Below are 13,909 nucleotides of genomic sequence, written 5' to 3' on the forward strand. Positions count from 1 at the left end.
CCTAATTTCCTTGAGTTCTAATAAAATTCTCTCCGCTATTCTCATCGTCTCAATAAAGTCAATGTCATGTTTTTGAAAAGTATTATATAAATTAGTTATATAATTAAATAATTTATTAATACATTCTAATGAGAATAAAAATGGTATAAGTATTGAATCCAATAATTTGCTTGCTTCTGAGGAAACTTTCAGGCCATTGTGATATTTTAGTACGAGCATTAATAATCGACTCTTCTAACTCCATAAAGCTGTTACTGCTTGATGGCGAAGACTACAACTCGTTCGACAAGCTTTTGCAATTTCTTTCATCTTGTTGGACAAGGATTTTCAGAAATAATCCTGTTTAAAACATTTTTTCACTAGGGGTATTCCATTAATGCAGAATCTGCTAAAGTTTTAAAGTTTACAAGACCACGTAAATTACCTTCATTATCATTATTATTGAAATTCATGCTTCCTGAATCTAAATGGCCCTGTAATTCTAGGCCCTGCAGTACACATTATAGAATGACCTCAATAGTTTGTTTGATTTTACATCTATTTTCATTTGCTATTTTAATCCTATTTTTGTCAAATGTAATGAAATGGGAATCATATTCCCAATTTGAATTATGAAAAAATCTTTAGTTCATAGCGTTTGATAATTTGTTTTTTGATGATTGTCAAAGATTTCTCCAGCATCTTTGTACATGTTGAATGGAGTAACAAGACTGTTAAGCTTAACTGAATTTCTTCTAGTATATCTTGGGCCAAACAGCATATCTAATAAGCTCCATTGTCTAGGATAGAGTATGTTAGACATTTCCATCTAGTAAAATAGATGTTTTGAAATTTTAAATTTCGATTAGCAGATAAAGTTTGTGGATACTGAAAATTGAGGGATGGAATATAAATCTATTATTCATAGGTATCTTTAATACCTTTTTAAGAAGTATATGCTTCTCTTCTAATTATAAATTATAAAATTCGTTAGAGGAAAACATTACATTAACAGAAGTTCTTACTTTTGAGGAGTTAGAATTAAAAGAAAATATAATTGCTAAAGTTAAAAATATATCCTTACACGAAAAACAGAAGATGAAACAACCGTGAAACATTTAGAAAGGCAAAGAGGTAAAAAAAACAGAAGAAAACAAACAGATGGTGAGATATGGAGACCATGACGAAAGACAAAATTTACAATCTAATTACGATAGACAACGATGGACAACCAGAGGCCATGACTTTCAAAGAAATAATTATCAAGGAAAAAGTTACAACCCTATATCAAAACTATAAACGAGTTATTACAACAACGTCAGGGCAAACTACCCAGGATCGTACAATAATTTTTTAAGATTTGATAATTGTACTAGTTATAATAACAATAACTAAAATAACTTTAGATTTAATAATGATTATAATTACAGATATAACAGACATTATAACGATTCAAGATTTATTAAGACATAACTGTTCTAGGCATATGTTTTTTTTATTTATTATTATTAAAACATTATTGATTTTTTTAATGTATTAAATATATTATTGATTTTTTTTTATTGGTTTTAAAAAGAAAATAAAAGTTTGAATTTTGGAAAATAAAAGAGTGTCTCAAAAGTGGTGCCTCTAATTTAAAAGATACATGTATAAAAAAAAATTAATTCGGAACAACAATGACTACTATTACGAAACAGGCCAAAGATTTATAAAAAGGAAAAAGGAAATTCGTAAAAATAAGGTAAAAGTTTATATTTTTGTTGAAATTTTATGTATTATTGTGTATTAGGGATTTTCGTAATAATTTCGATATTGTATATTTTATCATTTAAGTCAGTTAAAAATTTTTTGATAAAGTTATTGATAAGTTTATTATAGAATTAAAGAATTTGAAATTTGAAAATTAAGAGTTTAAATTAAAAATAATTTTAAGGAAATGCTAAATCGCAAAAATATTAAGACCAACAATTATTTTGAGGTCAAAAATGTTGAGCAAAATGTATTTTGGAATATTAGTGGTTTTTATATTATGGGTTATAATATATTTTTGGTATAAGAAAAGAAATGGAAATAAAGATATAAATCGAGTAAGAATGTTAGAGCAAGTGGAAAGGGAGAAAAATAAAAAAATTGAATAATTTAAGAGGGATATTGAAAATTTATTTAATGAAATATATATGGTGAAAAATGAAAATGAAAAAAAGGAATTATTAAAAACAGATATCGTCAGAGATTCTGAAAAAAAGGTATGTGAAATTGATATTAATAAAACAGATTTCGTTAGAGAGTCTGAAAAAAGAGAAAATGGAAAAATTGGAGAAAATGAAAAAAAAAAGGAAAATGAAATTGGAAAAATGGAACATAAAAAAAATGTAGATTAATATTGAAGAAATAAGAAGAGAAATGAGGGAAGAATGGGAAAATGAAAGGAAAGAGATAGAGAAAAAAGAAATGGAAGAAAGGAGGAAAAGGGAAAAAATAGAGTTGATTGAAAGGGAAAAAGAGATGTTGAGAACAGAAATGACAGAAATGAAAATTAAAATAGAAGAATTGTAAAAGAAAAGTGAAGGAAAAGGAGTGTATGGGAATGATGAAAGGGAAAATAAAAAGTGTTATAATTGTGGGAAGTTTGGACATATAAGTAGAGGATGTAATGAAAGGAGAAATCCAAATGTGTTAACTATAATTTGGAAAAGGTGTGGAAATAAAGGGCATAAAACTGAGGAATGTTATGTTCCTACGTATAAATTGGTGAATGAAATTCAAAAAGCTTGTGGAAATTGTGGAAATTTTGGTCATGGTCATGATAAGTGTTTTAAGAATCAACAAGAAGATTCTAAAGCATTTCCGGCGGTAGAATATATAAAAAAAGGGGAAAATAATATCTATGAAAAAAGGAAGGTCGAAGATGTAACATGTTTCAAGTGTCGTAACATTGGACATTATGCGAGAGATTGTCCGGTCACATGACTATATGGTGGACAGGAATCAATATGTGGGGTTATTACATCGGAAAACCCAGTAGACAAGGGAAAAATTTTATTATTAGGGAATGTACTAAATATTGAAAATAATTTGGGAATTGAAGAAAAGAAAAATAGTAATGAATTAGTGATGAAAAATAAGGGGAATGAGTGGCCCAGGGCGAATATACAAATTTGTGTTATGCCAGTTTCGATGAAAAAAGATATTAATTATGATGAATGTCCGCGTGTGAAAATTAATGTGGGAAATAAGGAAATTATAATGTTGTTAGATACGGGAGCAACTATATCGGTAATGGGGTATAGGGAATTTTCGAATTTATGGCCGAATGAGCGATTAATAAATGATAAAATGATAATTAAGCATTTAAATGGAACTGTTATTTCGGTTTTGGGGAAAGTGAATTTGCCGGTGTTAATGAATGGGGAAATGCAATTCTTGGATTTGTGGATAATAAAAGAAGAGGTGGGTGCGATTTTGGGATGGAATTGGATATCGAAATTTGGATTAGAAAGTAAATTTTTGAATATATTTCAAGGGAAAATGGATGATAAAAGCATTGAAAAGTTAGAAACATCCGTAAAGGAGGTGGATATTAAAAATTCGGAAAATAAATTGGTGGAAAATGAAATTTTGGAGAATAATAAAATGGAGAATATGGAAAATGATAATCAGGAAAGTTGTGATAATGAAATAAATGGAATTTCGGAAATTGTATTAAAAATCGAGGAAATTAAAAATTCGAGAAATAATTCTGAGGAAATTCAGGAGGAAGTAATTATAAATGAAAAAATGGATCAGGAGGAACCTGATTGTGTGAATAATAAAAATCCTAGAGGTATAATGTATGATTCAGGAATTGAGGAAAATATTGATTTGGATATTGATAATATGTCTGTTGATGTAGAAATGGATAATATTTTGGAAACAAGTGATGAAAATTTTAATTTTGAGGTAGACAAAAAGTTGATTTCAAGGGAATTGGGGTTGGAGGATAGTTATATGAGTGGTGATGAAATTTATAAAGACTCAAATTTAGAAAGGGAGAAATTACCTGCATCACAAAATTTTCCGGTGAAATTAGTAAGGAAAAAATTTGAGTATACAAGAAAATATTTGGATATTAATCAGTCGGAGGAAAGAAAGTTTGAAAGAGATAAATATCCGGTGTTAGAGATTATACCAGCGAAATTAGTAAGAAAAAAATTTAGGATTGAAAGTGTGGTAGAAGGAGGTAAATTTTGAGGGGTATTATAAAATTGGTGGGGTAAAAAAGATATGGGTCGCTTAGTCCACGGGAAAGAAATAGAGAAAATTAGAAGTGAAATTGGATATATATAGATATAGGTATTTTTAATTATTTTGGGTAAGTGTGTTAAATTGTATAAGATTGGTGGGGTAAAAGGAATATGGATTGCTTAGTTCATTTCGAGTTGTGATTATTAAAATATTTGTTCGGTTCATTTCGAGTTATGATTATTAAAATATTTGTTTAAGGATCATAAGAAAAAAAACTGAGATATAGTTTGGTATATATGTATATATATAATTGAATAATTAGAAGTATGTAAAGGTAAAAGTAAGAATTGTCTTAGTATATGAGATAATATAACTGAATATGTTGATAATTCGTTTGGTTTAACAAAAATGTATATTGTAGGTCATCTTTTGTTTTATTAAATATTTGTTCTTAAGTGAAGTGAAGCATATCGTGGTTAATAGTTTTTTTTTCTTGTGTTAAAAAAAAACAGTTGAGAGATAAAAGGAAAAGTTGAAAAGGGAAATAAAACAGTTGAGAGATAAAAGGAAAAGTTGAAAAGGGAAATTATTTTATAGTAATGTAGATTGTGTTAACTTTTTAAATTGATAGAATGTTAAGATAAGAAATCAATTTATTTGGTAAAGAATCGATAAAAAGAAAAAATAAATTAAACAACTTATGGATTATTATTGAAAAAATGAAATTTATGCAGCAAGAGGTTGATTTAATGAAGTTTGGAAAATATATGTTTTGAAATAAATAATGAGGGTGGTGAGTGGATTAAAAAATGTTATTTGTTTATCAAATTAATTGTTTATTGTGAAAATAATAATTAAATATGAGTTGGAATGAATAAGAAAAGTTAATGATGTTTAGTAAATAATTTTATTAATTAAAAATTGTTTGATAATATGAATACGTATTACGTTAACTTAAAATCTAGTATCCTGCAGATCAATGAAGCGTAAGCAGGGACTGCTTTAGACTGTGCATGGACTGAACTGGCAAATAGAAAGGAGGAACTTGGGAGAAATGGTCAGTCACCAAACCAACCAACAATAAATGTGCAACCATCTTTTCATAGATCAAGGATCATGAATGTTCAACAATTATTCAACAAACCCATATTCCGTCTAACTTGCTTTGCTTGTGGAACTGAGGGGCATAAAGCGGCTCAATGTCCCAACAATACATTTGTTATAAACAATAATGATAATAATACAAGTAAATTTGTTAACAATGTGCATTCTGATCATTCTAACCCAATTCTGGATCGATCTACTGCAATCAGAGGAAGGCAAGCACCGTTGACTCTTGTTATGAATAGAAATAAAAGTTTTGGAGTGAGGAAGACGCTGATGAAAAAGACAATATTCACAAGGAAAAAACCCTCCAAGATTAATGGAGCTGAGGAGTTTCAGCAGGAATTTGCCTATATGGGAATAAATGAAGATAATGAATAATATTATGAAAAGTAGTTTTTTTATATATATGTAGTAACCTGAGAACGCCTCTTAAAAATAAGGGAGGTGTTCTAGGCATATGTTTTTTTTATTTATTATTATTAAAATATTATTGATTTTTTTAATGTATTAAATATATTATTGATTTTTTTTTATTGGTTTTAAAAAGAAAATAAAAGTTTGAATTTTGGAAAATAAAAGAGTATCTCAAAAATAACAATAATCATAATATTGGAAATCAAGGAAGAAATCAAGTATGCAATGTAGATATCATAACAACAATAATAATCAATCACGATACGCAAACAAAGTCAACACGGTAAATATAGAAGAGATAAAAAAAGATGATAATGATAAATTAGAGAAAAAAGAATATAATTTATATAATTTGGACATAAACAATATGGATGCCTATAACGATAACACAGCTAATGATGCATATAAAGTTACAGTATATTTGAATGAAGTGCCAATATTAATGCAAATACAGGTTCTAGATATAGCACCCTACCGATTCATATTGCAAAAAGATTGAAATAAAAATCTTAAATAAATCGGACACAAGATTAACTGGATACTATGGAAAAATGATAAAAGTGTTAGGTACTGTCCAAGTCAAGGCAAAATTCGAGGACAAAACTCAAATCTTAAATGCTTATGTGGTCCAAAGTGAGAAAATTGCACTTTTGGAAAGGACATGGATAACAGTTTTCGGAAGTATACTAAATAAATTTGTGAATCTAGTCGAGGAAGATTATGATATTACCATTCAAGAATTAATTAAGCAATGCCAAAAATCCAATACTTTGCAGCTATGCCAAATTACGTTTAAAACAAGATGCCATACCGAAAATCATACCACCAAGGCGTATACCATATTCAAGAATTGATTTGATAACAAAAGAACTTTAAAAGTGGATAAACGACAAAATCATTGAAACTGTTGAAGATGTTAGATGGGCTAAGTCCTCTCACTCCCGTTTTTAAGAGCGATGGCTCACTTCGGCTCTGTGCTGACTTCAAAAAAACTATAAACCCTTTAGAAGATTTTAAGTACCCAATACCATGCAGCAATGATTTAATTGCAAAATTATCTTAAGGTAGAAAATTTACAAAGATTGATTTTAAAAACGCATTTCTTCAAGTACCTATACACAAAGAATTTAGAGATTTTCTCACAATAACAACACACAGGGGCTATTACAGGTTTATAAGACTTCCGTTTGGATTAAAGACTTCGTCAGAAATATTCCAACATGGACAATATATTCGGGGACATGAAAGATGTTATATTTTATATCGATGATTTACTTATTACTGGGGATGACGGTGAAGCTCATTTGAATAGCATAAAAATGGTATTTGACAAGATGATTTTACAAAAAGTATATTTTTAAAGAAAAATCTACGGTTCTTGGGGCATGATATAGACGACAATATACATCCTAATGCAGATAAGAATAAAGCTATTTCTAACATACCGGAACCTAAGACAAAAGAGGAATTGGCAACTTTTTTGGGGATGGCAAGTTATTATCGAATATTTCTATGTAATTTTGCGGAAGCTAGTCCCTTATACAAAATAGTTAATAAAGACAAATGGTTATGGGATAGTACACATCAAGAAAGCTTCAAAGCTGATAGGTTTTCTGCCTACGTTAATTTTATAATCCGGATCTACGAGTAGGCATTGCAACTGAGGCTTTAAAGATAGGTCTAGGCGCAGTCTTATTTCATATTGAGAGTGATGGTAAAGAGAAACTCATAGGTTTCGCGTCAAGAGCATTATTAAAATCAGATTTAAATTATACAAATATTGAAAAAGAAGCTTTGTCTGTAATATACGCGGTTAAGGAGGTTCAAGAATATCTAATTGGTACGAGATTTACAATAATCACAGACTATAAGCTGCTCGTTTATATATTTACGAAGGGACTCAAGGACAATTCTTCCATATCAATGCGACTCCAAAAATGGAGTTTGTTTATGGGAGCTCATGACTATACGATAATTCATAGGCCCGGGAAACAAAATCTAGTAATAGATTGTTTGTCAGGATTACCACAAACGAATACAGAAGAGATGGTATAAAAGATAGATGGTGAAATAATTGATGACAAATTATTGAACATACCAATAAATTTTAAAAGAATAGTTAAAGAAACTAGTATTGATAAAGAATTAATGGACGCAATTAACAATATAAAGAATCATGAACAGATAAAGAATAAAATATATAATATGGAGTTGGAACTGAGCTTAATTAAAGATTGTCTTTTTAAAGAAAATAGGATTATCACAAAATATGAGAAATGAGATTTTGCAAGAGTTGCATAAAGGGCATCTAGGTGCTGGGAAAACGAAATCATTAGTTTTGAAGATAGCAATTTTATGGTATGTGTTGACCATTTAGCAAATTCCCTACTATTAGAAGAATGAGAAACATAACCACTTAACAATTAAAGAATTGATGAAAATAATCAGCTTATTTGATATACCTGAAAATATGGTCAGTGATAATGGAACTAACTTTACATAACTTATTCAATAAATTTTGCGAAGATCATGGAATTGAACACATATTTACCGAACCTCACTCCCAACAGTTTAATGGTCAGTGTGTGAGCGAATGATAAGATCAGTGAAAATGAGCATAAAAAATATGGAAAATAATAATAAAATAGACTTAGATATAGCATTAGAAAAGTTTTTATTTAATTATCGTAACACACCAAACGCAACAACCAACAAGATACCAAGCGAGGTGATGTTCCAGAAATATAAGACAGATGGGATTTAATTATACCACAAGAAGATAAAAGAATGAATTTTATCGAAATATATAGTCAAATAGAAATATCGTGATGGGTGACAAAGTTTGGTATAAAACTATCAAGGAAAACATTTGGGACAAAGGTACGGTAACACGTAAAGATGGAAATTTATCGTATGAAATAAATACTGGAAACAAAATTATAAAAAGTCACTTAAACCAGATTAAAAAAGGGTCAACGAATATTATACCTCTTAATAATGGTACAACAGATTTCATAACAAACTTTAATAATACAATACCTTGTACTTTAAATTTTAGAAGGGGAAGAAGTAATGATGAACCAGTACGATATCAAAGTATACAAATACAAGATCAGAGTCTTAACAGTCAAAGACCAATCAGAAATAAATTAATATAAAAAAGATATATAATAAATAATAAAATATTTTTTTTAATAAGGAATTTTTAAATTTAAAATAACTTTCAATAGCTTATATTATATAAACAAAATTTTTTTTTGTAGATCAAAACTAATGAAATGTTCGATGACTAACGATAACTATCAGATCAACAAAGAACAAACGAACAATAAATGATGAAAAACCCGGTAAGCAAGACAAACGATAAGATTATAGACAGAGGGCGAAAACTTTAAAAAAAGTGGGAAATGTTAAGTAGTTGTAATTGTTTTTTTTTATTTATAATTCTCCTGTAAACTACTTGTTTTGTTTTGGTAATGACATTCAAAATTTAAGTTGTTTTTCTTTTTTTTACTTGTTTTTGTTTTAGTAATGACATTCAAAATTTAAATTGTTTTTCTTTTTTTTTGAACTACACTAATTCTAATTGTGAATGACATTATATTCGTTACAAATTTCATTATAAAACGATTGAATTTGATTTGTATTTTCAGTGAAAAATAAAATTGTTTCTTAAATAAAATAAAAATGATCATCACAATTTCTCCCAATATTATGTTCAATTTTTCAGAACACATCATTATCTATGCTGATCATTTTGTATAATTCGCTAAATACCTAGTATTATATTTTTATAATTTAAATAAAATTATATATATTCTGAATCCTATCTTTTTTTGACCCTTTCGTCACTCCTAACATTATTCCCCTTCAATCCTGCTGATCAGCCCCATACATATATTATATTCTAATTTAAAATCGGATATCTCATGATTTGTGATCCATCGCCATTTGTTACTCGCCATTATTTGTGATTCATAGGAATTTCTGATTCCGCGCTATTTGTGAAAGCTACACTCCCCCCTACCGAAGACCGTTCTAGTGCTTAGCCCTAGTTTTTTTTTTAATTTTCACGATTCATTAGCAAGGGTTTATAAATAAACTAAAAAATTATTGATGTAAATTTATTAGAATTGTTTTTAATTTTGATTTAATGTAAATTACTAGTATTTTTTATAGCATTCATTTAAGGAACAAGAAGGGCAAAATTTTCTATTAATTGATCGTTTTTCACTTTATATAAAATAGGTTTAGTTTATTATAATCATTTATAACTCTCAATGACACGACACAACAAGCATCATTTATAGACATAATATGAAAATTAATTTTTTTAAATTTTGATTATAACTAACATTTATATTAAAAAAGTAAGGCTCCATCATACCTAAACAAAGATTTAGTAGCTACAGAAAAATTAAAATATGATAAATACGTGAACATCTCTTATTAATATCATTTTATATCAGTCGTGATCATCACATTTGGTCCTCAAGCTCAAGATCTAATCAAAAAATTGACCCGCAATTTCAGTCAAAATAGTATCCTAAAGAAGGATTTTATCTTTGTCAAAGACTTGTAATCAAAGACATCAAATTGTATTTCCATTGTCTTATTAACTCATTATCCTCTTAATTTTGCTTTAATTATAATATAATGTCCCTTAACTTGTAATTACTTGAGCATGTTTTATTATATATGGTAAATTTGTAAAAGTTATTGTATTTTGTGGAAAAACTTACATTTCATTATAATTTTTTAAATTTTTTATATTAACTATATCATATTTTGCATTGCTTATTTATTTTTAAATATTTTAAAAAAAAGTGTTCTTCTGATTGATTTATAAGTGATTGATTTGTATATAATTTAAGGAAGAAAACTGCTAAAATGAAATTCTAACGATTGTTAAAATATTTTATATATATGTTAAATAAAATTACCAAGGGCATATATTAGCTCATCGGCGTACGCAGCGGGGGGGGGGGGGGGAGGGGGGCATTCAAATGCCGGATATATTTTTCAAAAATATTATTGTTTATATTAATTTATATTTGTTAATATTTATTCGTATCTCATATTAAATGTATATTTAATTGCATTTATTATCACATTCATAAGTTATTTTATCAATTAATTTCGATTTCAAGTTTTCCGGCGTAATATTTACTTAATATTTTCAAATTTTTAGTGGCGTAATATTTATCTACCATTTCAAATTTCTAGTCAAATAATAATTATTTCTGAAACTTCTGGTCCAACAGGGAAAAAGAAATTGCAACCTTGTCCAACGAGATAGAGTCTCTGCCATCAAGCAGTAACAGCTTTTAAGGAGTTAGAAGAGCCAATTATTTGCTATTACTGAAATATCACAATGGTCTGAAAGAAATATTTCCTCATAAGCAAGAAAATTATTGGATTCAATGCTTATTCCAAATTTTATTTCTCATTAGAATGTATTATTTAATTATACAACTATTTTAAATATTACTTTTCAAAAACATGACATTGACTTGATTAAGAAGATGAGAATAGCGGAGAGCATTTTATCAGAACTCAAGGAAATTAGGGCTAATGTTGATGAAGAATTTCATATTTTATATTTTATTGTTGAGTCAAAAGCAGAGCTATACGTGTTTAATATTTGTTTCCCTCGACTTGTAGCAAGGCATGATCATCGTTAAAACGTTAATATAGGATCAGTAGAAGAGTATATCTTAGATACAGATACATTTATAACCCAAATAAATCAATTTTTAATTCATCATGCAGCACTTACATTTGCAAATATTACTTCCACAAAAGCCTTCCCAACCTTTTTCAGATGGTGATAGAAAAAAAAATATTTGTTAGATTTTTATTATGAAATGTCTTACTAGCTGAATAACTATGTTTATAAGATTAACTATGGTTGATATAGTCCCAAAAAATGCTATGGATGCTCTGCATTATTTCAAACACATTTTAGATCAAATTCCCAATGTATTAAAAGGGTTTATAAACTCTTCCCATTAGTAAACTAATGAGAGAACATTCTCTTTTTTAAGAAGAATAACAGAGGCCTGCAGAAGTACCATTTGCAGGGCACGGCCCGAATATTTTTTAAAGATTTTTTACGGCCTGGCCTGGGTTTTTTTTTAAAAATTTTCAACCCCGGCCCGGATTTTTTAAAAAAAATTATATTTATTTTTGATTTTTATAGCTAATAATAACGATTTCAAATATAGGCTGTTTTAAAAAATACAGCCCGGCCTGGGTGTTTTTTTAAAAATAATTCAGGCCCGGGTGTTTTTTAAAAAAAATTTCTGGCCCGGCCCGGGTATATTTAAAAAAATTAAAATACAGGGGCCGGGCCTGCAGGTCTCTGAAAAACATACCAAGAAGTACAACATCTGAAAGTAGATTGAAAATAGGCATTTGACGACAAGCAAGGATGAGATAATTGAAAAATTAGCTCAATCCCAACGAAGATTGGATTTTACATTGTAAATATATAACATACAAAATACAATTATTCCTAAGAAACATTTTGTGTAAAAGCTCAAAAAATTCAAATTTCTATTTTGGGTCATTTATAAGTGATTCTTTACATATATTTTCTTTATAATTCACATTAATTTAAAATTGTGTATTAGGAATATTTATTAGTCCTAATAAATTTATGCTTGATATTTTTAAAAAACAATAATATTTCTTAAAAAAAATTATTATTCCCCCCCCCCCCGATCAAATTCCTGCGTACGCGCCTTTATTAGCTTTTATTTATAAGACAAAACTTTTAAAATTTATCTTAAAATTTTTATTATAAAGTAAAATTACTAGTTGCTTTGATTTCTCTTATAATGGATAAAATTTTATTGAAATCAAAATATAAGATGAGTAAAATGTTTTTAGTACATTTTCATACTTCATAATATTAATTTAGACTTATATTATATTGTTTATATATTAGATATACAAAGATTAAATTTCTTCTGATCCATTATTTTAAGAAATTTAACTTGGAAATATTAATATTTTTAAAAAACCCAAAATAGGTATTAAGATTAAGCTATAAATTTGAATGACTAAAAAAATCCAAATTCTCACTAACCTAATAGTTCATTAAAAGTTCAAATTTCGCTTTAAAAAAATAATCTTATATACATTACAATAAATGAAGTACCTTTTTTTGCAATAAATTTAATTTTTGAAATATATTTATTGAAATGTATAAATAAATAAAAAAATATAAAGTAAATACAAATAAAGATAAAAATCTATTTAACGTATTTAACATGGAGTGGAGATTATATGTATAATCTTTAGTAGATATGTGATGTACATTATTTAATAATTTTATAACATCATGTGAAAAATTTAATTTTTGTCGGAATAATAGATATCTCTTTGGTTATAATTTCTACCAATGCATTTTAGAATCTTTAAATATTGTTCAAAAATTTTAATAATGGTTTCTGTAGGAGAAATAGCATTGAACAATTATACTCTTTGAAGAATATTGACTTTAATTATCCTAATCATTGATTCTATATGCATATTAAAAATAATAATATAAGTATGATTGACTTAGATAAACATTTATTTATATTAATCATGAACAATGTTATTCACGTTATCTTAACTAAGATTGGATGTTCATTTTATTTTGGACAACAAAATTGTCTTTCCAGTTATTTATTTTTTCTTTCTTTTTTCACCCTATCTGGTGGTAAGCTTCTTCATTATCTCTCCACTTTATTACTCATGCTATCTATTTTATTTCATTTATATTTCTGTATTCTTATCCATTCCATTTAGATCGCCCACCGGAGTATCGCTATCGAAGCCATTGTATCTTGATTTCAAACCGAAGTATAATATCGATAAATAACCCACCGGAATATTTCTCCCACCGAAGTATCGTTATCAAGTCCCTGTTACTTGGTAAAATTGTGCTTGAACTGCCCCCTAGGTCACCATTATCCTAGCGCTGGCCAAGATAATGGTATCATCCTTAAGTGACCCACGAGTTCAGCTGGCCATCTTATTTGGTTTATTGGATAAGTATCCTAGCACAAGCCTGTCGGTGACCGTGGTGGCATTTCTAAGCTCAGAAATTTATCTTATCATATGTCTATACACATCCGTCATCGAAAAAAAACCTGAAATTTTAGTTTCTTACCAGGATTGATCCTGGGACCTT

At 28.0% G+C, this 13,909-nt stretch overlaps 1 long non-coding RNA gene across 1 annotated transcript; it reads left to right on the plus strand.

The window, feature by feature from the left end:
* Positions 1 to 1,684: 1,684 nt before the first annotated feature.
* LOC135922539 (uncharacterized) lies at positions 1,685 to 9,192 on the plus strand. Its single transcript, XR_010570952.1, has 3 exons — positions 1,685 to 1,720; positions 5,169 to 5,699; positions 8,988 to 9,192. It is a non-coding gene; the product is annotated as an uncharacterized LOC135922539 (long non-coding RNA).
* Positions 9,193 to 13,909: the final 4,717 nt, after the last annotated feature.

This window comes from Gordionus sp. m RMFG-2023, chromosome 1 (genome assembly GCF_954871325.1).
Source record: "Gordionus sp. m RMFG-2023 chromosome 1, tfGorSpeb1-WG-v2, whole genome shotgun sequence".
NCBI classification, from domain to species: domain Eukaryota; kingdom Metazoa; phylum Nematomorpha; class Gordioida; order Chordodea; family Parachordodidae; genus Gordionus; species Gordionus sp. m RMFG-2023.